Source organism: Macrobrachium rosenbergii, chromosome 6 (genome assembly GCF_040412425.1).
Source record: "Macrobrachium rosenbergii isolate ZJJX-2024 chromosome 6, ASM4041242v1, whole genome shotgun sequence".
NCBI lineage: Eukaryota > Metazoa > Arthropoda > Malacostraca > Decapoda > Palaemonidae > Macrobrachium > Macrobrachium rosenbergii.
Window position 1 is genome coordinate 40826512 of NC_089746.1, and position 25000 is coordinate 40851511.

The following is a 25000-nucleotide window of genomic DNA, read 5'->3' on the forward strand; positions in this document are numbered from 1 at the left end:
GAATGCAGAAGAGCGAAAAATTCAACGAACTCTTAAACTCTGATCGTGTCAAAATGTGTATGAAAGACCTCAACAAATCGAATGCATCTTGTAAGTCTTCCCAGGGGCTTAATAATCTCATCATTAAAAGTGAGCCGTGTAAAACACATTCATCAGGAGAGATCAACAAGTGATACGTTGCTGACAAGATAAACAATCAAAGGTCCGGGGAAATTAGATGTGAACACGTGATCCATCAGCATCTGCGATGACACGAAGGGGAGAATTAGACGTGGAATTGTTTTCGCAACATATGTCAACATGTTAAAGAACACGATTGCTTTCTGCTGGGACAATAGTACCATTTACCCAAGTAAACCAGCGCGGTGGAAAATGAATAGCTTATTGAACGAATAGCCTGTCTTGATACAATAAATCTACTGTCAGTCTCCAAACGCAGTATAATAGCCCGAATGCATCCAGATGGGTCTCTATTCCTGGGAAGTATATTTGTTTAGTTAATAAGATTACTCATGCAAATGTCTGCTTATACAAGAGAGGCGGTGACTTTGATAAAATCGTTAAATTAACGGTAAAAGCAGTTATGAATGAGCTTGCCGTATTTTCTTCGTTTACTTATCGCTCAAGTTTCCATTGTTTAATGCAATGATTAGATCTGCTTCTTTTCCTGTGGTTATTTTATTTGGGGGCGGGGGTGACCAGAACTAGTTTCTGTTTTAGTTTCAAGTTCGTTTTTCTTCAGTTCCTTCTTTCCGTAAAAGTAATCAGGCAATTATCCGTTATTTCTGGTAAGTACTGACACATTAATGAGTATCCTAACTTCTTCATTCTTAATGAAGTCATTATAAAAGTCCTCTTGGCATTCCAGTCCCTTCTATTGCATTTCCTTTGACGATTTCATAAGTTTCTCAAGCCATATACAAAATCATGTTTATTTATATACTTTACCCAAAGTATTTTCTCTCTCTCTCTCTCTCTATATATATATATATATATATATATATATATATATATATAGAGAGAGAGAGAGAGACAGAGAGAGAGAGAGAGAGAGATACATATATATACATATATATATCTATACATATTATATATAATATATATATATGAATGTAATGTATGTATGTGTATGTATATACATTTGCGTAAAATATACATACATATATATATATATATATATATATGCATTTATATTTAATGAAAGTTTAGCCATCCAGATAAGTATTGGACTGAAGAGATATTATAATTCAAAACTTAAGCCCTCATAAAATACCAGAAGCTTGCTTCTTACTAACATTCATATATAAAACCTGATTAGCTGGTTGGCTGATATAGATTACGCCGGTCTTACACCATCCACATAAGTGATGATCAAGTAATGAAATGAATTAAAAACCTGATTTGGACGTCTGGATTCTGACCTGCCTACCGAGATGTTTATGAACCTTAGCGCTGCATCTAATAAACGCTCACTTCATTCAAAAGGACAGATGTCGGCAATTTACGTAAGATATTAAGCATGCTTTTTAATATTCAGTTGATTTACTGAGTCTTATGATTACATTTAAGTATAATATGTCTGGTTTAGTTGGTAACTCGGTTTAACACTTGGTAATGAGATTTTATTTAAAACGACGTTGCAAAACGTTGACTTGATCACCGCATGGAACTTACTTTCCAGTGCTGCTCTAATACAATAGATGGCCTGACATTTATGTGGTGGAAACTCGTACTTGGCCTGCTCTCTCAGAGTGTGTTCAGTGTGTTCAGATATATATATATATATATATATATATATATATATATATATATATATATATATATTGAGGTTTATTCACGTTCAGAACTGAGATATATATATATATATATACACACACACACACACACACACACACACATATATATATATATATATATATATATATATATATATATATATATATATATATATATATATATATATATATATATATATATATATATATATATATATATATATATATATATATATATATATTATATATAATTATATATATATATATATGTGTATATATTACTTCTTTCCCCTTTCCCGTCGGTCCTGGATTGATCCCACCACGATCACCTAACTACTAGGTACAGGATTTCATATTATGGTCAACAAGGCCACAGTGGGATTTTACAGAATGAAAGAGGTTTGGCCTCAAATTTTTATCTTAGGCTCTGCAGCGTCCTCAGGAATCGAACCCGGGATCTGTGGCCGGTGCGGCAAGGGATAATCCAACAGACTTGACATGCCCACTTTTACTCCTTTGTTTAGCGGCTTTACTCTCGGGTTTTACCCGTCGACTTTTGTTTTTTGATCCTCCTGTATCTTCTGTTCTCTCTTTATTTCCTCTTCCTCATTTGTGTGTGTGTTTGTGTTTCCTCAGATGCTCTGTCCCTCTTCTGTCTTTTTCCTCTTAAGGCTTCAAGTAGGTCGTTTGTTGACCATTCAGTTTTGTTGATTTGTTATGTTCCCTGATTATCGTCATTATTATTCTTGTGGGCTAGGTGACGTTAAGACAGGCGACATCAGGTTCCAGAAGATGGAGAAAAAAGGTCACTTGTTTTTTTCTCTTATCGCTTGAAAAAAATTAAGGAAAAGGAAATACTGTACATTTACACAAACCCTCGTCTCTGTCTTGTCTTGTCCTAAGACCAATAATACCCTCTTACAAGGACAAATCCCCTTTGCTGCCTTTTGGCCCATACCTGCTTTTTCTTTCTCCCGTAATTGATTTTCCCGTCCTTCTCATGTCTCCCCTTTTTCTTCCTTTCTTTCCTCCTCCGCCTCCCCTTTCTGCCAAATTCGATATAATTTACTCGCAACAAGATTTTAGTTGTTGATATTGCAACCAGCGAAGTGTGTCGGCGGCACCGAGGTAGAGCTGTCGGTTGCAATATTGCCTCTTCTTTGCAGGACATAATTGGCAATGACGGTGCGCTAAGAAGGAAAGGAGCCAAGAGAGAGAGAGAGGAAGAGAGAGAGAAAGATTTTCAAGGAATATGTCAAGGTTTGCATATTCTTTGGAAACATTTCTCACCACAGGGGTACCCATTTTCTGAGAATTCTCTCTCTCTCTCTCTCTCTCTCTCTCTCTCTCTCTCTCTCTCTCTCTCTCTCTCTCTCTCTCTCTCTCCTGTCACAGGAGAAAACTAGAGCGTCAGATGAATTATGCATAAACGAATCCCCTCATTCTGAAATGGTCTATTATTCTGAGCAGCTTGCGTCTACATCTGCCTATGGACGGGATTAGCGAATCCTGATTAAAGCTGTAGGATTCCAGTCATGGTGGATGCCAGAATTCGATGACCCTTGTGCTTGCCCCAAGAGGTGGTTGAGAGATGGACTCGATCTAAGTTGCTTAAGCCGAGGTGTACTTGGGAGCACATGCTGTCCGATAGCTGCGTGATATATCGCTGTCAATTTGAACTTCAAGTGTTCCATCGCACTTTCCCCTCATTTAAGCAACAGAGAATTTAGGGGTAATGGAAGGTGGGTTTAGGGATCACTGCTCATCTTTGATTAGAAATGACTCCAAAGAACTAAATTACGATGTCTGATGGCATGTCTGGGAAAACAAAATGGGTAGATTTTCCTTCAGATTTATTTTTAAAAATTAGGAGGGAGAAGAAAAAGTAGAATAAATTGAACAAGGAAAAAAGCAGAGGAGGCGAGGAGAAGGTAGTTAGTCTACGTTTTATACGAGGGTCGTGTGTAATCTGCCTCATGTTCAAGCTTTATGAGGTAGGATAGTACTCAGTATTTGACATAATTCACTGTAGTGAATCCCTGTAGTGTTGTGTAATTGTTTTATTCTGAATACTGAGAGTCCACTCAGCAGTGACAGCCAAGAAATTTCAGACACCATCAGGAAGTGTCTGTCAACCTCATTCCTGCAATACTTGCTTAAAACCGGAAGGGCAGCACCCACTCCTAGTGACAAGGCTTGTAAATGAATCATTTTCCCAAAGTTTTTAGAAAAGTTCTATATTACAATAATAATAACTACGATGCATATTGCCAAAAGCGTCTTTGTTTTTATTGCCTAAACGATTGCGACACCTAATTGCTATTGCTGGATGCCGCTGGTAATCCTACACTTGTAAGTCTGAAACATCATCTTTCGAAGAAAGCTGAGAAGCTTCTAGGATTCACGGTATCTTAAACTCGAGAACCGTATTTGGTAAAACTTGCCGATACGAAAATTTCAAGCGACATTCACCCTATGCAATTACATTCATCGCGAGTTTTAGTCTTCTGCCTTTTTTTGATTTGCCGTTCTTTTAGGAGAATATCTAAAGAACCCATCGGTGGATTCTTATTACAGAAAACGGGATGTTCAGCAGATTCATATTAGTGAAAACGGGATGTCCCAGTGACCGTAATTTTTAATTTTTTTTTTTTTTAAAGCTGACTATGAATTTTTGTAACCGGTAGCTTAGAATTATTTGTGATTGGTGGAAGATCATGCTATCACCCATAGGTTAGATTCATATCGGCTGTGGATATTTGCAGTTAGCCCAAAAAAACATCTTACAAGTTCACCTATTTTCGAGAATCTCTCTCTCTCTCTCTCTCTCTCTCTCTCTCTCTCTCTCTCTCTCTCTCTCTCTCTCTCTCTGTTAATGTGGAGGAGCATTTCTGTTAACAATTTTCGTGAAGACTTTGGTCATTTGATTTCAAACACGCTCAGTATAGGAAACTACACTTTTTCTGTCCGTTCATTTAAACTACTTGACTGAAAGCTAATAAATAGTCAGTTTAGAGTAAAATTTACTTTTCCATGACATCAGCCATTCAGGCTCACTACATTGGTGGAGTACGCAGCTTTGCTATTAGTGTGGGTTATCTGTAAAGTGTATGTGCTAGGACACTCGAAACAATCGTAATTATGTCGTACAATTTTCCTTTTGGGTCAAAATGGCTGTAACTTCGTAGAATAATGATAAACAAAAATAATGCATGAAATCTTTTAGACATTCTATTAGAACCGTCTTTCATAGAGCATTTTTTTTTTATTGTACAATGACGAGAAGCTTGTAAATAGCCTACTGTAGTTTCGTTGTATCAGATGTAATTTTATGCTTGGCCTGTTATTTGTAGCACTAGCTAGAAATGGCCCTCACCTGAAAACACGAATTTTCGTGTTTCACGGTTCATGTTAGAGCTCCTGCAGGCAGAAATTGATAATGAAAGACCGTAAATTTTTTGGGGTTTTTTGAGCTTTCAAAATTGGAATCTAGGTAGAAACAGATGACGGCAAAGATTGCACCATTTATCTCCCAGCCCGACGGAATTTTCGAATGATGCGGAACGTGATTTGCTGGAAATGCAGCTGCAGTAGTAAAAAAACAGGAAATTCTATTTTCCAGAGATCATCGAGTTCTGAATGAGAGAGGTCTTTTAAAAGAAGGGGAACTGAAATGATGATGTTATAAATTAAAAAAAAATAGAGAGCGGGAAATTCATCTTTAAAAAAACGGAAGCTCATTTTTTAAAAAAGGCGGGGAAAATCATCAAAAAAAGTGGGGGGAATTCAGCTTTGAAAAAATGAACGGAATCTTCAATAAAAAAGGAGGGGGCGATTTCAACTTTGAAAAAATGAGCGGAAAATCTTCTATAAAAAAGGAGGGGGATTTCAACTTTGATAAAATGAGCGGAAAATCATCTTGAGAACGAGGAACTGAAAATCAACTTTAAAGAAAGGAGGGGAAAATCATCTTTCAAAAAAGGAGGGGGAATTCAACTTAAAAATAAGGAGGGGAAATCGTCTTTATTCCATTGGGGTTTCTCGTAGTTGCTGGCTTGATATAAAAAAAATGTAATAAGAATTATTATTAAATAATATCATCAGAAATAAGTAACCTCTGAGTTAATACGAACAAAGTAATGTAACCATTTTTATGTCGTGTCGTTATCAACCCAATGATAATGAAACTTGTTTGTTGACGAAACCTGATGCAAGATATATGCGGATCGTTAGGGGGCAATGGAAGGAAATTATATAGATAAGCAAATGAATAATAAAGCTTAGGATACGCAATCTATTTTTTTTTTATCATGGGCGAGAGGTATCATTAATCAATATGTTAATGAGAATAGCAATGGATTCCCTCATTGATGAACTCGTTTGCGACCGTGTTGATAAGCAGGCGACCGAGGGGTAGGGGAGGGTTGGGTGGGGGCGGTTACGCAGAAAAATAATGAGGTGATGTGTTAATGAAAACGATGATAGGACAAAATGGATAGTCGCTATAATTAACTTTATATATATATATATATATATATATATATATATATATATATACACATATATATATGTGTGTGTGTGTATGTATGTGTAAATGTGATACACACAGTACTCTCGCTACTTCTCGATTTCTTTACACATTAGATATGCTCATCACTACAAAGCCTAAGATCCAAAGCGTGAACAAATCGAGAAGTTAAGAGGAGATTGTAATCACGTATGCAGCTAGTATAAAAGTGACTGAATTATATATATATATATATATATATATATATATATATATATATGTATATGTACAGATACATGTATATATATATATATATATATATATATACATATATATATACATATACATATATATATATATATATATATATATATATATATATATATATATATATTTATATATAAACACACACACATATATATAGGCCTACACATGGATGTGTGTGTGTGTGTTCACTGATATATGTAAAAGATAAATATATATGTTGGAGAATACTTGTGCACAAATAATAATCAAGCTGAAATGTACATGAAAGTTGTTAATTGATTTCACCAGGCTAATGAATTTTAAACTAACGCCAGCTGTACTCTGTTATGCTTTTGATGAAATACACTAGTTAACCTTATTGCAAGTTCGAGCGTCAACAAAGGAAATTCATTACGCAGCACAAACTAGGTTGCCTGTGCTTCAACAACAAGTTTTTTTTTTTTTACCTTCAGAAAAAGAAAGAAAAACATGCAAATATACGTTTTATTAACACGGACACAATCTACCCCGTGTAAGTTCATTTAAACTGCTGCATACAAACTCGGTGGAAAATAAAAGTTATTAATTGGAATCCGAAATGAACGGAAGATAATGTCATGTGAGTGAATCGTTATGCATTTATTAAAGTAATTTGTCCAATTTTCGGACTGGATTCCACGCTTGTCACATTGGATTATGCTTTTTAATTCTTTTAATTTCGTTCTGTTCTCATTGTTTCGCCACCGTTGTAGCAGGTAACTGAATTGTTTATCTTATTATTCATTTGCTATTCTTAAATATATTTTTTCACAATTTAGTTATAACTTTTCTCTTCTTTTAGGAATTTTTTTTTTCAGTCATAATGTTACTTGTGTCTAATTCCTCTATTTAGTTAGAATTTGCATCTGCGCCATCAACCATAAAAAAGTACCAGCCTTTATAGTAACGATAATTTATCGAAGCATAATATACTGAGCATCTACTTAGTATATTTATGTTGATTGAGAAAAAAAGAAATCCATGTTATCGTCATTTCACGGCACAAACGTAAATTCTCCCAAGCAGAATCAAATTTTGGCCCTGACTGAAAAGGAAAGGCTTATATAACCCGAGGGAGTGCTCTCATTACGTGTGTGTATGGAATTTAGCGGTCACATTCTCATTCCCATTTAGGATTATGTTTTCAAGTTGAAGAAACTACGCACGCGCGCAACACACAAAGTGTGTGTGTGTATGTATATATATATATATATATATATATATATATATATATATATATATATATATATATATATATATATATATATATATATATATATATATATATATATATATATATATATATATATATATATATATATACATATATATACATATATATATACATATACACACACACTTTGTGTGTGTTTGTGCGTGCGTGAAGTCTTCAACTTGAAACCATAATTCTAAATAGGAGTGAGAACGTAACCGCTGAATTCGTAAAAGTTTTTCAGCAACACGTCGGGAATCCTCAAGGTCCCATGGCAGGAAAAGGCTTGATAAGAATTTTATTATAATCTAGTCTATTCATACTGTGAAAAAATTACAATTTAAAAGAAAAGCGAGGCGTCATGGTTGTACCTAGGGACAGTGTGCACCATCCCAAAGCTGGAATTAAGGTGCCTTCACTTTGCGTTGACAATCGCTCTTACACACAGGAAGAATGTTTGGAGACACGTTGGTTTTTATGACTGAATACAGATAGAATGTGGATAAAATTAAATCTTTTAGAATACTGTAGAAACTTCGCAAAACGAAAAACTTACGTATATCAGATCAAAAATTTATAGATATGTGGTACATTTTAATAAGGAAAAGAATTTCCAGAGGGGAAGTCAGCATTATTCTTATGGGCAGTTTTTTCTTTTGAAACTTTAAACGGTGACAAAGTGATGACCAAATTACCTGTAAATACTTTAGTCGTGTATATATAGTGAGTGGTATTGGTGAACACCTGAGTAGGGAATTACTATTATTATTATTATGCAGAAGATTAACTCTATTCATATGGAACAAGCCAAAAGGGGCCATTGACGTGAAATTCAAGCTTCCAAAGAATTTGGTGTTCATCCGAAAGAAGTAATATATTGCCTTTAAGCTTAGCTTTCTTTTTTTTTTTTTTTAGAGAGAGAGAGAGAGACTATTAAGAAGGTTGACTTTGCTGTACATTTTTTTTCACTCAGGCTTGTGAAGCTTTGGTGTCTAAATTACGGTTTCATCGGTGAGACTGATTTGAGGCTAGAGGTGATGGTTTGTAATTGGTAGTTTTGAGTTGCATTTGTCAATGTACCAGGCAGTAAAGCCTCAAAAAGTTAATTCATAAAAAGCACATGAAGATTAAGCCACCTGGTAGGGATGCTTGCGTCAATAGGTGAGAATAATTTTTGAATTTGCTATTGAAGCTATTGAAACTGTGCCCCCGCGGGCTTTGGCATCTGCTTGCAGCTAGGGGAAGCGACCTCTTAACAAACCCGAATTCCCAAAGGCTTTGCGTTGTGGGAAACCGTAAAATGCCTTTGGGCGTTTCCAGTTCTGTGAGGAAGTTTTCTCGATTTATCCAGCCCTGTAAAAAGAAAGAGCAAAAAGCTGCAATTAATCATCTTCAGAGCCTCAAATCACGCTCTCGTCAATCACCCCGTCTCCCTACTTCTTACTGTTCCCCCTCGCGTCTCAATCCCCCATCCCTGGATTTACGATCGCAAATTCAGTCATGCAGTGCATGAACTCTACCCCGTAACCCTAACTCATCTTCATCGTAAACCGCATCCCCCCACCTCCCTCTAACCCCGGCCAACCCCACCCCACCCCATTTCCCTCTGTAACCACTGATTCTTAACAGCCCTCGTCGAGGACGCAGTCGAAGTCGAGGACGAGGTCGAGGGAGTACGGGAATCAGGTTGGTCATAATTACAGTAACGAACGTGTTATTGGGAGGGTTAGCAACGCCACTGAGACTTCGAAGCTTTGTTGCTGGTGTCTTCTTTGTAGGATTGATTTTTTATTTTGTGTAAGGGTTGGGTTCTCTCTCTCTCTCTCTCTCTCTCTCTCTCTCTCTCTCTCTCTCTCTCTCTCTCTCAAAGTCTGTAATCCTTTAAGAGAAAGCATATGATCCCTTCTTGATCCATAATATTGAATATCTTTTGGAAGTCAGCAGAAAATTTTTTAAATTCTCTCTCTCTCTCTCTCTCTCTCTCTCTCTCTCTCTCTCTCTCTCTCTCTCTCTCTCTCTCTCTCTCTCAAGCACAGAATGCATTAAAAATCTTTAATGTTATAAAACGGTCTATTTCTGGATCCAAAATAATGAATACGTTGAAGATATACACTTTGGAGGTGAACACATGATTCATGTGTGTACCCCCCCACCCTCTCTCTCTCTCTCTCTCTCTCTCTCTCTCTCTCTCTCTCTCTCTCTCTCTCTCTCTCTCAAGCACAGACTCCATAAATTCGAAATCTGTAATTTACAAAGCCGGAGGTAGAGGAGACGGAGGCAGCCTAATTCGATCGAGTGGAAAAGCGTCTTAGTTAAAGGAGGGTGTGGCTCCTCCTTCAGGAGGTATTCACGTGATGGTAGGGAGAAGAAGGTGGGTGGGGTTTCAGAAAGAAGGTTTGGAGGGTCAGTGATTGACGCGAGTTAATTCGTGAGTGATTAGAGGCTCGGATTAGGCAGTGATTGGCTCGGTAATCACGGTGCTCGGCTGTTGTATATCACATGCGTGTCGAAGATTTTACTTTGATTCATGAGCAACTCTGACCGGACCCCCGAACCTCGCTACTAAGGTCTACTTTTTTTTTTTTTCCTTTTTATAGGTGAGTGTGGCGCCTCTGAGACGCAAAAAATGGATTGGCTGGATTTGAGAGAGAGAGAGAGAGAGAGAGAGAGAGAGAGAGAGAGAAAGTTTCCTACCACGGTTTTTTTTTTTATTATCAATCATTGAGCTCTTTTTCCTTTTCTTGTTTCCGTCGTTACTTTTATCCATTTTTTCAAACTCTCTTGAGGCGCAAAAAACGTACTGACCTATCTAACATTGAAAGAGAGAGAGAGAGAGAGAGAGAGAGAGAGAGAGAGAGAGAGAGAGATCTTCCTACCGTCGTTTTTTATTATCTGCTGTTTAGTTCTTTTTCCACGTTTCCACAGTTGTTTATAACCAGTATTGTTACTCTTTTCTGTCGCAAAAACAGAATGACCTATCTAACACACACACACACACACGCACAAAGATAGAGAGAGAGAGAGTGAGTTTCCTTGTCTTTTATTCATTTATAATTTTTGTTCCTTATCTTTTTTCCCCGTTTCCGACGTATGTCCAATATCTCCTTTGAGGTTTGGCCTTTCGAATAACCGTAACAAAAACGGATTCAATACTTGAAGAGTTTTCTTTTCAAGATCCTGTCGGTGATTGAGCGTAATTCGATCTGTCACTTTTACGTTAAAATGGAAAGCAAATAGCGTTAAAAAATGAATGCGCTTATATAGGCCTATGAAGGCGGTTTAGGAGGCCTACCACCTGCATACGTGTCGGATTGCCCGGGGGTCCCATTCCAATAGGCCTATGATGAAAGGTGTCGATTGCGTGGCGGATTAGGTCTGAAATCCCTCGCTGTTAGTGAAATACTTTTAATTCAAATGGTACTTATAAAGATAATAATTGTTAGTTAACAACAACAACAACAACAACAACAACAACAAAAATAATAATAATAATAATAATAATAATAATAATAATAATAATAATAATAATAATAATTAGAAAGGAGACCCACTTTAATACACGTCTCAGGAAGAAGTGATGGGCATTATCGAACAAAAAAAAGATTTAAAATTAAAATCTGCTGATGCAGCTATCATTTATGACTTTGGTAATAATAATAATAATAATAATAATATAAATCTCAAAATACTACAACTGTCCATTATTAAATCATGCATGGATATTTTGCGTATTAAATTTCTTTTTCGTTTATTGTAAAAACATCTACTCTCTCTCTCTCTCTCTCTCTCTCTCTCTCTCTCTCTCTCTCTCTCTCTCTCTCTCTCTTATATATATATATATATATATATATATATATATATATATATATATATATATATATATATATATATATATATGTATATACCATGTATATACTGTATATACCGTGTATATATATATATGTTGTATATATATATGTATATATATATATACACATATATATACTGTATACGTATATGCGTGTGTGTGTCAAATACTTAAGTGACTGAATAATGATAATGATAATTCTTATTATATTTTAGGTAATTAATTTTACACTGCTAAGGTTATTCAAAAGATAATTAAGGCGTGCAGTAAGCCTGACGAATAAAAAGTATGACGTTAGATATACTTTTATGTTTTGTATAAATTTAAAAACACTATAATACATCTAATGCAGAGCAATTACAGCCTGATTTTTAAACCGAAGCTCCCATTAAATTTTTGCAGTTGTTGATATTCTAAAGATTTACTTGTGAACTAATGCAGAGATGTGAAAGTTCTGAGGAGAGTGTTTTAAAGTGTCATGATTCATTCCCTTCCCCTACAGCTCAGGTCTCTCTCTCTCTCTCTCTCTCTCTCTCTCTCTCTCTCTCTCTCTCTCTCTCTCTCTCTCTCTCTCTCTCATCGTATTTTTTTAATTGGAGAATTGCATCGCCAATATAGCCATTATTATTTTGCTGTTACGATAAGGTAGATGGAGATGAATGTTTACCGTTGTATGGCTAATATATTTCAGTTAAAAGTTAAAGTCCTCTTGGGCCTCTGTAGGCTCATAGGGCAGGCGCTGATCTGTTTCTTACGCCGACAGACCGACAGCCAGTAGGGGACAGGTGGGAAATATGTCATTAAAAAGTTCATGTTTAAATATAATATTGAAATTTGTCATAAACTGAATTTCTGAAGGTTTCTGCGTTGAATGGCGCATATACTCCGGGTAACAAAACAAATTGCTTGTCGCTTATTGTTACACAGAATATGTTGTGCTTTTTATAAAATGAGGATTAATCTCCTCCTCGATTGAAATGCATGTAATTCTTTGTAATGAATCCCATAGTAATTGTAATTTGTAGTAGGTATGTTTAAAAAAAATAATCAAATGTAAAAAACAAGATTTTATGTTTGTACAAATATTCGGTGTCCAAGGTTACCAGATGTGAAACTCGAAATTACTTATAAAAAAAAATCACCAATTAGTCTGTCCCGGGAAAACCGTATAGTTTCTCGTGTTAGTCTATGGACTCACCACCTGCAAATCAAAGAGTCCAAGAGCTTTTAGAGGTTAATGAAAGTTTGCCCCTAAGTCGTAGACGTAATTAGTAGATCGCTAGACGAATCCGGACTCTGACTAAGCGACATCATTCCCCGATCACGAAACAAGATTATTTCAACACCTGCTGGGTTAACCCTCCTCGTTAGTGGACGCTATAGAATCCAATAAAAAGGGGACAAGGGTCTTAGATCAATGTAAACAAAGCTTATGGGAGTCCATGAAAAAAAAAACATCCCCTGTACCTCTTTAGATGTCTTTTCTCAGGACTCGGAGTGCGTACATATTGCCGTGATTACAGTAGCATGTAAAAAGTGAATACTGTATTTCTGGTTCTTTGATGTTTGGAGATATATTAATCTTGGGTTTTTCTGTAATGGAGACGTACAGATGTTGAAATAAAGTTGCCAACAAAACACATTATTTTATAATAATAAAGTGAAAAATAATTTTTCTGTGAACTGATAATTAGTATTTGAATGTTTGATGTAAACTAGTGTGCGAAGTCTCTGATTCCTGCTACCACTACTGGTAATAGTGATTATCCTGAATGTTAAGGATATATATGTTACTGAAATTCTTAATATTCAGGATAATAGAATAATCACATTTTGTTGTATTGTATCACCCTCTACTTTTACCATTACATCTGTTATCAAGGTCATAAAAATAATTGCCTTTTTTACATCATTACCGGTAAATACAACCAGTTTCACGAAAAACGTCGAATTGACATTACAAGATTGCAAACAACTGTTTAATCTCAATGCTTACCGGTATCAAGATATCAAGTGAATGGTTCTCGATCTGGGAACTTTGGGGAATGTCAACAGAAGCACAAACTCAAACGGAAATTTATTTTGATGCCTGTACTCCTCCGGCAATGACAGAATGCGGGGAATGTTCTCGTATGGTTGTGCAGTGCTTGTGTTTAAATGCTAGTTCGTCTATAAAATTCATTCTCTTTGTGGTAAATTTAAACCACTCGAGGATAATTCTATCTCTTTTTATAAATGATTTCGTTTTGTTTTTTGTACCCACAAATTATATATTTATATATATATATATATATATATATATATATATATACTATATATATGTGTGTATATATATTATAAATATATATTTATATGTATATGTATGTGTGTGTTATCTGTCTGTCTCAATCTATATATATATATATATATATATATATATATATATATATATATATATATATATATATATATACTGTATATATACACATGTGTTTGTGCGCGCCCATGCCCTGAGCATGTGCGTGTAAACGAGCCCAAGTAAAACCTCACCTGTCCCATTAAGTGAAAATTGTTTAGTTTGTGCAGTTATTGCAGTTTTGTTTTAAGTATTTATAAGAGTATAGGAGATCAATACAAGATGCGTTTGTGTAAAATAAAACAAACAGCATAGAAGGAAAAGAATAAGACAAACACAGTGTATTGGCATTCCATTCTTAAGTGTTTTTCTTCCTTTGTTAACGATATCCAACATGTACATCCATTGATTTGGTTCAAGAATTTTATCCACATCTTACACTGCAGTGTGTGCGTGTGTGAGAGAGAGAGAGAGGTAGGGGTGTTCACGACTCCATTAAATTAAAAGAAAAATAATGGAGTTTCTAGAGCGGCCTTTTTATAATTTGACATTACATATTTTTCCACTTATTGGTGTCTTGCTTCCGCTTAAATTTCAATTTTTGAAACCTTACTTTCCTCTGTATTCACTGGAAATGTTATTCCGAAACGTTATCACATTTCCAGGTAATATTTTGGCGGTAAAGTATTAAATGCTTTGGACAGATTAAGTGTCACCAACTTTGCTATGATCCGATCTCTAACTACGTGGTCAACGGGACAAGGTTAGGAAGCTTAATGTAAACTTTTTTAGTGTTACTTTATTTTGAATTTTGAATAGAAAACAGCCTTTTTAAAGTATATTTCTGCTCGTTTCATTTTATTTTTTGTACTATGGTTAATGATGGGAGACAAAAAGAAATGGAGTTCGGGTGGGGTTTTGTCTGCCCAAAAATTCTGTAGAGAAATAATGTATCGTTTGTATGTAAAATACTATACATATTTTTAGAAGGTAACGCATTTTATTCTCTTTGAATTTTCAGTAGATCATAAGAATCATTCATACTGTTCGACCAGACAATAACAGTAGTAGTGTTAATAATGTAGAGAGCAAAGAACACACGCACACACACAGGGAAACGTTCTTGAAAAAAAGCAAAATATAAGTAAAATAAAGTTCCTTAGAAAAGCGACGAAACTGGAGAGAGAGAGAGAGAGAGAGAGAGAGAGAGAGAGAGAGAGAGAGAGAGAGAGAGAGAGAAATACTTTGAGAAAATAAGTGAACTGGTAACTGCTGGGTACACAGCTGTAGACACTATCTAAACAAAGAGGATCTTTTGAGTCAATAATACTTAAGCAAAAGCTGTTTGTCTAAGGAAGAGAAACGCAGGGGCAAGGAAAACTTCACCTCTCGTCTGTTATGTAGAGAAACACCTTTTGAAGGGGCGCATTCCCCCTAATATAAGGTATATTCCAGAGGAGTATCCATGAACGTGGCAGGTAAATATTGACAGAAGCAGCCATTAGCATTCTTTTTTTTTTCCTCTTCCGCTTCTTTTACTCTTTATTGTCATTTGTGCCATAGCCTTTTCATTACCGGATTGATATAGGCTAGTGCTGGAAATGTTAGTTAAATCCAACGTCCCAATTATTATTATTATTATTATCATTATTATTATTATTATGATGTGTAGTTACATTTTTTTTCCTCATGCTGCTTTGCACTCACTTTTTTTTTTATACATCTCTGTATTTGTAAATGGTCACGAGCTGAAATAAAGTATGGCAGTGCTGTAGCCGTATAATTGTGAATATGTAGCGACAGCGACGGAAGGAAATTCGTCTGGTCAGTCGGCCATTTTCTATGCTGAACACGAAGTGAAAACGCGTCTCGTTTTCTACGTTTCTCTTTTGGGGTTACCTACTTTGTGGGTGTGACTTGTAATAGGTGATAATTTATGGGCTCGCGGTTGCTGAATAATGGATGAGGCATGAGTCTCCCAAGAGAAATAAAAAATAAAAAAATAAAAAAGGATGTCCACATAGAGGGGTGCTACCACTTTCTTTTTTTTTTCCCCACTCCTTTTTATACCGGTCGGGTCCAGCTTTTGTTGACTGAAGAGAACCACAGTCGGTGCTTTGTTGTCAGTAGCAGCAATGTTCTGACGGTGATGGATGGCGTTAATTGACGCCGACTTCCGCTCGATTTCGCCTACGCGGGCCAGGTGAAGATGCTTAATGACGAGGACAAATTGGTAGTTTTTTTTTTTTTTCTTTAGTTGTCTTTTTTTTTTTTTCAGACTAAAGGTGTTGCTGTTCTCTGTATAGCTATCTCTCTCTCTCTCTCTCTCTCTCTCTCTCTCTCTCTCTCTCTCTCTCTCTCTCTCTCTCTCTCTCTCTCTCTCTCTTGCTACGTTTAGATAATTGTAGTGGACGGTTTACAACTTAATCTGAGGCCTCTTTTACGCCTCCTCTCAACTTCTAGTTTTGTAAACATTTTCTTCATCATGTTACTTCTTTTGATTAGTAAAGTTCGAACTAAAAATGTTTTTATTATTATTATTTATTATTATTATTATTATTATTATTATTATTACTATTATTATTATTTAAAGTTCGAACAAGAAATGCTGTTATTATTATTATTATTATTATTATTATTATTATTATTATTATTATTATTATTATTATTAGTCTATTTAAAATCTCCCTCACCAGATCTCAGAAATTTCAAAGAACAATATTTAAATTTACCGTTTAATGTTTGCAGGAAAGATTGAGTTTGTAGTGTAATGTGTGTAGGAAAAAGACATTTTTATGTATACTTTTGAAATGTCAAAAGACCCTGAGTTGTAGAAACAGAAGACAGTAGCTTAGGGGTTTCGCTTTATTTTATTTGCTGCAAGATTGGAGGAATTTGGCATAATTGTTTTTATATTGTTAAGCATTTCTTAATTAGTACATAGAATTTATTGACTTGTATAGTACATAGAATTTATTGACTTGTACATAAATAACCGTTTAAAAGGATGTATAAGTCAATGAATTCTATGTCCTAATTAAGAAATGCTTAACAGTATAAAAAAAAACTGATAAAGACTAACGATAATAGCTGCATTAAGAACGGTACATTACCCTTTACTTTGTAATATTATTATGATAGTAATGATAAGTATCGTTCTTATCGCTTTTATTGGTGTGTAAAACTAATAAAATGAAGAAAAGGAAAATATTCCCCCATAGACTGATAAAAATGTCTAAAAACTGAATTTGCTCTTGTGAAATGGAATGAATCGGGAAACGTTAGTCTCAAGAATTGTCGAAAATAGAAGCGAATTCCAAGATCCAACAATTTCGGTGTTTGTTCACTGTAACATGGAAATGGCGTTAACACTGCTGAAGATGTCTTTCAAGCCGAACGCTATTGAATACTATTTTGAATTCATATTTGAGATTTCCACGATTGACTGAACACTGAGGAGTTCTTTGGCACTGCGGAACTTCATAATATGAGGTCAGACTTATTAAGATTCTTCTTGATCATCATTTTCATGTTGGTTATGTATGTATTCAGTTTTTTTTTTTTTTATAATAAACATAGTGTTTTGGAACTACTGTAAATACGGGTGTTTAAATTGAAGACAGGGCACGCCGTTTGTAATAACTTGAGTGATCTATCAAAAGATGGTATATCATTATTTAGTTTATATTAGATTTTAAGATTATGAAGTAGTCCCCTTTGAATACGGTACAGTGAAGATCAACTACAGTAGGGTTGTCAGTGATGTATTGTATGTCATTTTTTCTTAAACTGTTTAAAAGCCGTTTTAAACAGTTCTAGTATGCGGATTGTGAAGGTTTAAGACGGTTTGTGACAATTGAAAAAATATTAACAAAATCACCGTAACCCGCACTGCTTCACAGTAGCTATAACCGATTTTGTTTCTACTTCTGTATAACATAGTTAGGAATATCAGTCGTTCGTACGTTACATTATTAAGAAGGTTCGTTGTTCACGTAACAGCCTTTCCGCCCTAGACAATTACTACTTCCTCCTCAGTGACACACCGAATCATTCGCAGGTAATTTTGGACGTCTCTTTTGGAATCTCTTTTGTAATGGTATTTTTTTCCAGTATTGGTATTTTTTTTTCCTGCCAACGATCACTTCCATATTATGTGGATAAGGAAATTATTCCATCGTCATTGGTTCTTGTACCATTACAGCTTAAACTTTTCTCTTTGTTCGGAAGAATTACAGCAACCTTAATTTAGTTGACATACTACAATGTCACAGTGTAACAGTGACCTTTGTTGGTATCCTCCAGAATAATGAGAAGCCATATATTTTTCCTGTGTGTAATAAACAGAAATTTGATAATAAAATCATACCCTCAACGTCTAGATTCTTTGTCGTGCAGCCCACGACCAGTCAGTCTCATCAGTGGCCTCGATACAAGTGTGCAGAATGACGGTACCCTGGTCCAAATTTCAGCGCGATCCCTTTTTTTTTTTTTTTTTTTTTTCTTGTTACTGCTATTTTTGATGTTATGGGTACATATTTGGTATTACAAAAACCATAATGGTTATGCGTTGGTTAAGTGGAGAAAAATTAGCTCGTACGATGCAGCAGTAATAATAATAATAATAATAATAATAATAATAATAATAATAATAATAATAAACTTCCTCGGTTCCGCAAGAGACCACTGGACCCAAGAGCCGTCGCTTCACCGTATTAGGTTTATGCCGGAGAAAATACGTATCATCCCCAGTCATGTCATGAAATTACTCGCAGAAGTCGAGTTCCGCCGAAGTCCCCAGCCAGACTCCCGCCGGAAAAGAGGCTGCATTGCTTTATTGCGAGACGTGAGGTGGGTGAGAGAATGCGAGAAGCGACTTGGGACCTCACAGACTTCTCGATATCGCAAACATCCGTCGATATGATGCGCTGTTGATTGGGTGGGCCCTTTTCCTCTCCTCTGCTGCTGCTGCTGCTGCTGCTGCTTTTGTCAGTATTTCCACGAGTTACTTCAAGCTGAATTTTATCTGGATTTATCAGTTTTCAAAGTTCTGCTTGTATCAGTATTTCCTTGTCGCTATTTCCCCGAGTTATTTCTGGCTAAATTTTATCTGTGTCAGTTTTTTCAAAATTCTGTCTGGATCAGTATTTCCTTGTCACTGTTTCCGCGAGTTATTTCACGCTGAATTTGATCAGTGTAATGAGGTTCTGCTTGTGCTAATATTTCCTCGTGTTTTTTCACTGAAATGTTTGTCATTTTTTTTAAGAATCTGCTCATTATTTCCACGCGTCATCTCACCGTGAATTTTAATCTGTACTTGTCAACATTTCCTCGTGTTATTTCATTCTGCTGTCTATCGGTTTTTTTTTTTTTATTATACCTAAATCAATGTTTCCATGAGTTATATTTCACTCTGAATTTCATCAGTGTTATGAGATTCTGCGTATGCCAATATTTCCACACGTTATTTCACCCTGCTGTTGATCGATTTTTCTTGAGATTTTCCTCGCATCAATATTTCCACGTTTTAGTTTTCTGAAAAGGAAACTATTGTGCCTGCTTTGGCTGGCTGTCCGTCCGCACTTTTTTCTGTCCGCTTTCAGATCTTAAAAACTACTGAGGCTAGAGGACTGCAAATTGGTATGTTGATCATCCACCCCCCAATCATCAAAATACCAAATTACAGCCCTCTAGCCTCAGTAGTTTTTTTATTTAGGGTTAAAGTTAGCCGTAATTGTGCGTCTGGCAACGATATAGGCCAGACCACCACCGGGCCGTGGTTGAAGTTTCATGGGCCGCGGCTCATACAGACCACCGAAAGATAGATCTATTATCGGTGGCCTTGATTATACGATGTACAGAAAACTCGATTGCGCCGAAGAAGCTAAGGCGCATTCTTTACTTTTTTTTTTCTTTACTCTGAACTTTATCAGTTTATGAGAATATGTGTGTGTCAGTATTTCCTCGTGTTATTTCGCTCTGCTTTTATCAGTTTTTATGAGATTTTGTGTAAGTCAGTATTACCTGGCGTTATTCACTAAACTTTATCAGTTTTTTAGATTCTGCTTATGTTAATATTTCCTCGCGGTATTTCGCTTCCTTTATCAGTTTTTTTTATAGTTTCTACGTATATCGATATTTACACGAGTCATTTCGCTAAGAAAAATTTCACTTTTGTGGGATTCTGTTTATGCCAATGGCTCCACGCATTATTTCACTCTGAAGTTCATCATTTTTTGAGATTCTGAGTGCCATTGCTTGCACGCGTTATTTCACTGTGCTGTATATCGGTTTTTGAGGGTCTGTAAATCGGTTTATTCCGCTATGCGTTTTAATCATTGTGTGTTACTTTATTTTCTCCCTTCCTAGTCTCTGTTTGCCTGTCCTTCGCGTTAATATGTCTTTGCTAATTCCGTCACCTTTGTTGCAACTGCTCGACTCCAGGTCGTCATATATTAGTTTGTATTGTTGATTGATGTAAAGCAGTGGAAAGTTCTCAGAATTCTCCAAGAAATTCTTCGATTACCCTATCTATGTAAACGCCTATCTGCTTGAATGTTTATTTCATTTTCGAAAATAAACGTTCAAGAGGAATATTGAAAACTGAAGATGGAAATATGACTCCGATGGCCTGTGTCTAGAGAGCATTTTCCTTCCACTCAAAAAGTCTCTTATGAAAAGATATTGTGACACCCGCAGGCTGTCGATAAGGTGGTCAATATTACACTTCCCTCCACTTTATCACGGTCTAGGCCTACAAGCCATTTTTCTCATTTAGCCTCGGAAATAAATCCACTGAAATAGACGTTGGGGGAGAGAGGGGAAGAGGAGGAAGTTAAGAGGATTTAAGGGGAATTGATATTGTATGATGAAGGATTCTTGTTATCGGAATTGGAAGGGATTAGGTATATTGAAATCTTGTGGAAATATGTGGACAGATAAGTAAAACCATTAAGAGCAGGTACGTTGTATATGTGTTCACAGTAGGTAAGATTGGGTCTTCACAGCCTTTAACAAAAATGTAATAATATTGGCATAATAGGCGCGTTGACTCTGGTATTTTATCGCCAGCTCTATGTATGTAATAAGTTAACCAGAACAGAAATGTTGCATTAATAAGTACAGAGTTCATGGTAATGTAATGTATGGGGAATTTAAAACCAAAACAAATTGCAGCCTTCTAGCCTTGTATAAGAAATGGGAGGTAAAAGTTATTACAACTATAATTATAAATATAACCAAAGAAGGAGAAGAAAATAATCATTAACCAACGAGATGTGCAGGCAATGGCACCTCGTCAGAAAAGAAATTTAAAAGACGAAGACGAGTTTTTTCTTTGTTAAAAAAAAGAATGGACTAAGACTACGCACCAGAGAACAAGGAGGTAAAGATCACATCCATTAGAGTAATTACTTTTGACCTCGGGGAGGTTAAGAGGACTATTGATGTGCCGTTCTATTTATACTTTACTCTGTACAACACAGCTCTCTCCTCTCTCTCTCTCTCTCTCTCTCTCTCTCTCTCTCTCTCTCTCTCTCTCTCTCTCAGTTCATAAAGATAATGGAAGCCATTCGGGCGAGGTGTTGATACAGAAGAATAAGTGGGTGTATTTGAGTAGGAGACAGAATAATAACTTGTTGCCCGAGAGGTTGTCAAGTATAAAAGGTTTTCCTGCACGAAGAGTGAATTGGAATTCTCTATGGGTTGTTTACATTCTGACTTTTTTATTTTATTAAAACAATAGTGAACCATTTAACCATTACGTGAGTAGGTTGGCGTAATGCTAGACAACATTCCTGACGTCTAATGGGGGAAAATACAAGATCTGGCGTGAAAAAGAGATTGAATGGAAATCTAGTAAAGAAATGAACTTGTGTTAGTGGGATGATTTTTACTGATGTAAAGCAACGATAAAAATGGGGCATGCAGTTTTATTATGGCCCACTTTCTTCCCCCTTCCATATCACATCATAAAGGTAGTGTAAATTAATCGGTGTAAATATTACATCATAATTTCCGTATTATTTGGAAAAATTTTGATGTGATATTTACGCTGCTCTTAATTCACGCTAATTTTCCCTTGTTTTTGCTTGCTTTTCTAGTGCATAATATCATCCTTATCATTCTTTGATTTATTTTTTTTGTAAAAGAAAACCATTAAGGTGGCTATTTGTCTGTCCGTCCGTACTTTTACTGTCCGCCCTCAGATCTTAAAAACTCTACAGAACAGGCCACCACCGGGCCATGGCTGAAAGTTTCGTGGGCCGCGACTCATGCATCATTATACGCTGTACATAAAACTCGATTGTGCCGAATTGCATATTTTACTTGTTTTATTTGAGATCAGTATTTGTGGATTGTGTTAGTGGAATTTCCTTAAACACCATAGGCATTCACAATTTTTTTTTTTTTGAGACTCGGACATTACCTGCTGTCTACTTATTTGTTTTTTTTTTTTTATTTACGCACGCCATTCATTTTCATTACAATGCAATTTATTCTTTTTGCAGTACAACAGACTGTCTCTCTGTTAATGAAATGTTTATATTTGAAAATTAAGGTGCGGGTGAAATCGGTGTAGTTCACTGCTTTAAAAAGTGAATATTTATATTCATCTATTTTAGAAAGGCTTTGGCGAGCCTTCGCAAGATAGAAACCTGATAATTGTAGGTGCCCCGGGTCAACAGTAATGTTTCTATTTTCACTGATGGACGGCAAACTTAAGTACTTTTTGGTTCGGTTGGATTTTATGACAGGGTGTCGTGGGAATGTCGACAGTATAGCACAAAACACATAAAATACAAGAAGACATTTTTTAGCTAACAATCAAACAAAATTTAGATTTTTTGGTCCGTTTCGTTTGCACTTTAAAAAGCAAGTTCACGCCTAAATGAAGGACCTCGGGTACATCAATCACTTAATTTTTGGCCAGAGAGACTTAAAAAAAAAAAAAAGGCTTGACCTGGACGAAGGGAAGAAAACGTCAAGGAACTGGACCTGTCAAAAAGGAAGATGATAAATGACCTTCGTAAACGCAGAGAGCGATGCTCGGAAGTCATAATGGGATTCAGTATCCTCTCGTTACCCAGGTGTGATTAATTGCTCCGACCGAAATGGAGTCCATCTTCCTTTTCTGAGTTCCAGGGGTTCTGGGAAGCACTTATGCCCTCACCGCATAAGGGATTTTAATGTTCCTTGTCGCTTGAAACCTCAGTCTGTCAACGCTGGAAATTCAGACCTGTCCGGTTTGAAGTGGGCAAAGAAATTCTCGCCAAATTCGGATGATCGTTCATTAAGAGACCCATAGTTCCCGGTGATAAATGGATGAGGTTCTCCATTATGAAAATGACTCTTTGGCTATTTGTTTTCCAAAAGGTAGAAATTATTAGGAGCTTTTAAGGATGCTGATAGCGGTAAACGAGTGAATAATGAGGTCTTTTATCTAAGGGCCCAGCTGCTAATTTGAATGTTCTGTTACGGAGGTGTGTCCCAATATTTTATTTTCTGACACTTTTTTTTTTCAAATGGCTGGGAAGTTGATCATGTCCCATTTTAACTCTTGAATACTATCCATAAAGTTTTCCACCTCTTTCTTAATGATACTTCTGTAACATTAATCACTCTTGATATTAAGATACTTGAGATACGACTCTATAATTTCAGCCAACTGTTTCTAAACGCAGCATCTAATTTTAGCATCCCAGTACACCATAAATTTCAAGTTGTCCTTGATGCGACCAATGAAACGTGTTTGTGGCGTGACGGTGTCAGGTTTCAGTTTGAAAACTCTCGGTCTCATCTTAGACGGTGTGATGTGATGTGATGTGATGTGATGTGCCCTGCAAAGCGGCCAGAGCGTCTTCTTGGGCCACCGCATCAGTGCATCCATTATCCCTACGGTGATGAAAAAATTTATGACGTATTCTCCTCTTTGATACCCTAGCCGTTATGGCGGGTCGCGATAACACTTTATGGTTTTAGAAGACGGGTCTGGTGTTTATTCTGTAACTTTTGTTTATTCGTGCATTCGTATTTATTGTCCGTCTGTTGGTGACGGGGAAAATATTCGGCGTGATGCGATTGGCGCTTCAGAATAAACAGCCAGTCCTTTCATTGAGGCAAAGCGAGCCTCTGTTTGTTCAAGATTTTTCCTCTGGGCGAACATTCCTGAAAGGTCTTGTTTGCACAACTGTGCAAAGGCATCCGTAACAGTATTGATGCTTTTGTTGTGGTTATAGACGCGTTTAGGAATGCTCTTTGACCGTACGTGCAGTTTTTCAGGAAAGAATGTGGGATGTATATTGTTCTCCTAACTGTAAATTAGGTAAGATAATTCAGCAATTTATCATTATACTTCATCTGTTGAGTCATGCCGAAATGCATTGCCTAATATGCTATAACACAAATAGCGGGATTGTCTCCATACGTTGAGTATTACAGTACCCAGGTTGTGCTAGCCGAGATCTTTATTTCTTATATTCTTTCTGACCTCTTTAATGACATGTCCATATCTTTACTGTTTTTCATCATTCCACTTTTTTTTATTATTATTAGTCTTCTGGTTTTGTTATCGTTAATCTTAATTATTAAAGACGTTCATCGTATGCGTCCCTCAGGTTCAAGCCTTTAATAAGCATTTTACATTAGTTTTCCGTAAATTTTTTTTGTTGTAGATTAAGCATGAAATGTTGTCAACAGACCGAAATGTCTCCAACACTTTAGTAAAGGTCGATGATGTGTTAATGAACGAAGATAAATCTTTATTACAGTTACTTCCCGAGTAAGTCCATGACGCTTTGTATTCGTAAGAGTTTATTATTGATTTACTTTAAGAATAGTATATTTAACACTGTAGGATTTTCCACCGAGGTGACCTCAATATCCAAGCGCTCTTCTCCATTTCAACCCTGAAAACGATCCTTCGTTTTCAAGGCGAAACGCCCACTACCACCACTCGGACGAAAAGGAATAAAACACTATCTGTAATTCATGTCTCTCGTCACGGAATGTGTCATAAAACCGGGCCAAGTAGGGGCCA

At 36.1% G+C, this 25000-nt stretch overlaps 1 protein-coding gene across 10 annotated transcripts in view; it reads left to right on the top strand.

The window, feature by feature from the left end:
• Positions 1-25000, top strand: part of LOC136839462 (thrombospondin type-1 domain-containing protein 4-like) — a 795787-nt gene that overhangs the window by 686254 nt on the left and 84533 nt on the right. The window lies entirely within an intron of this gene.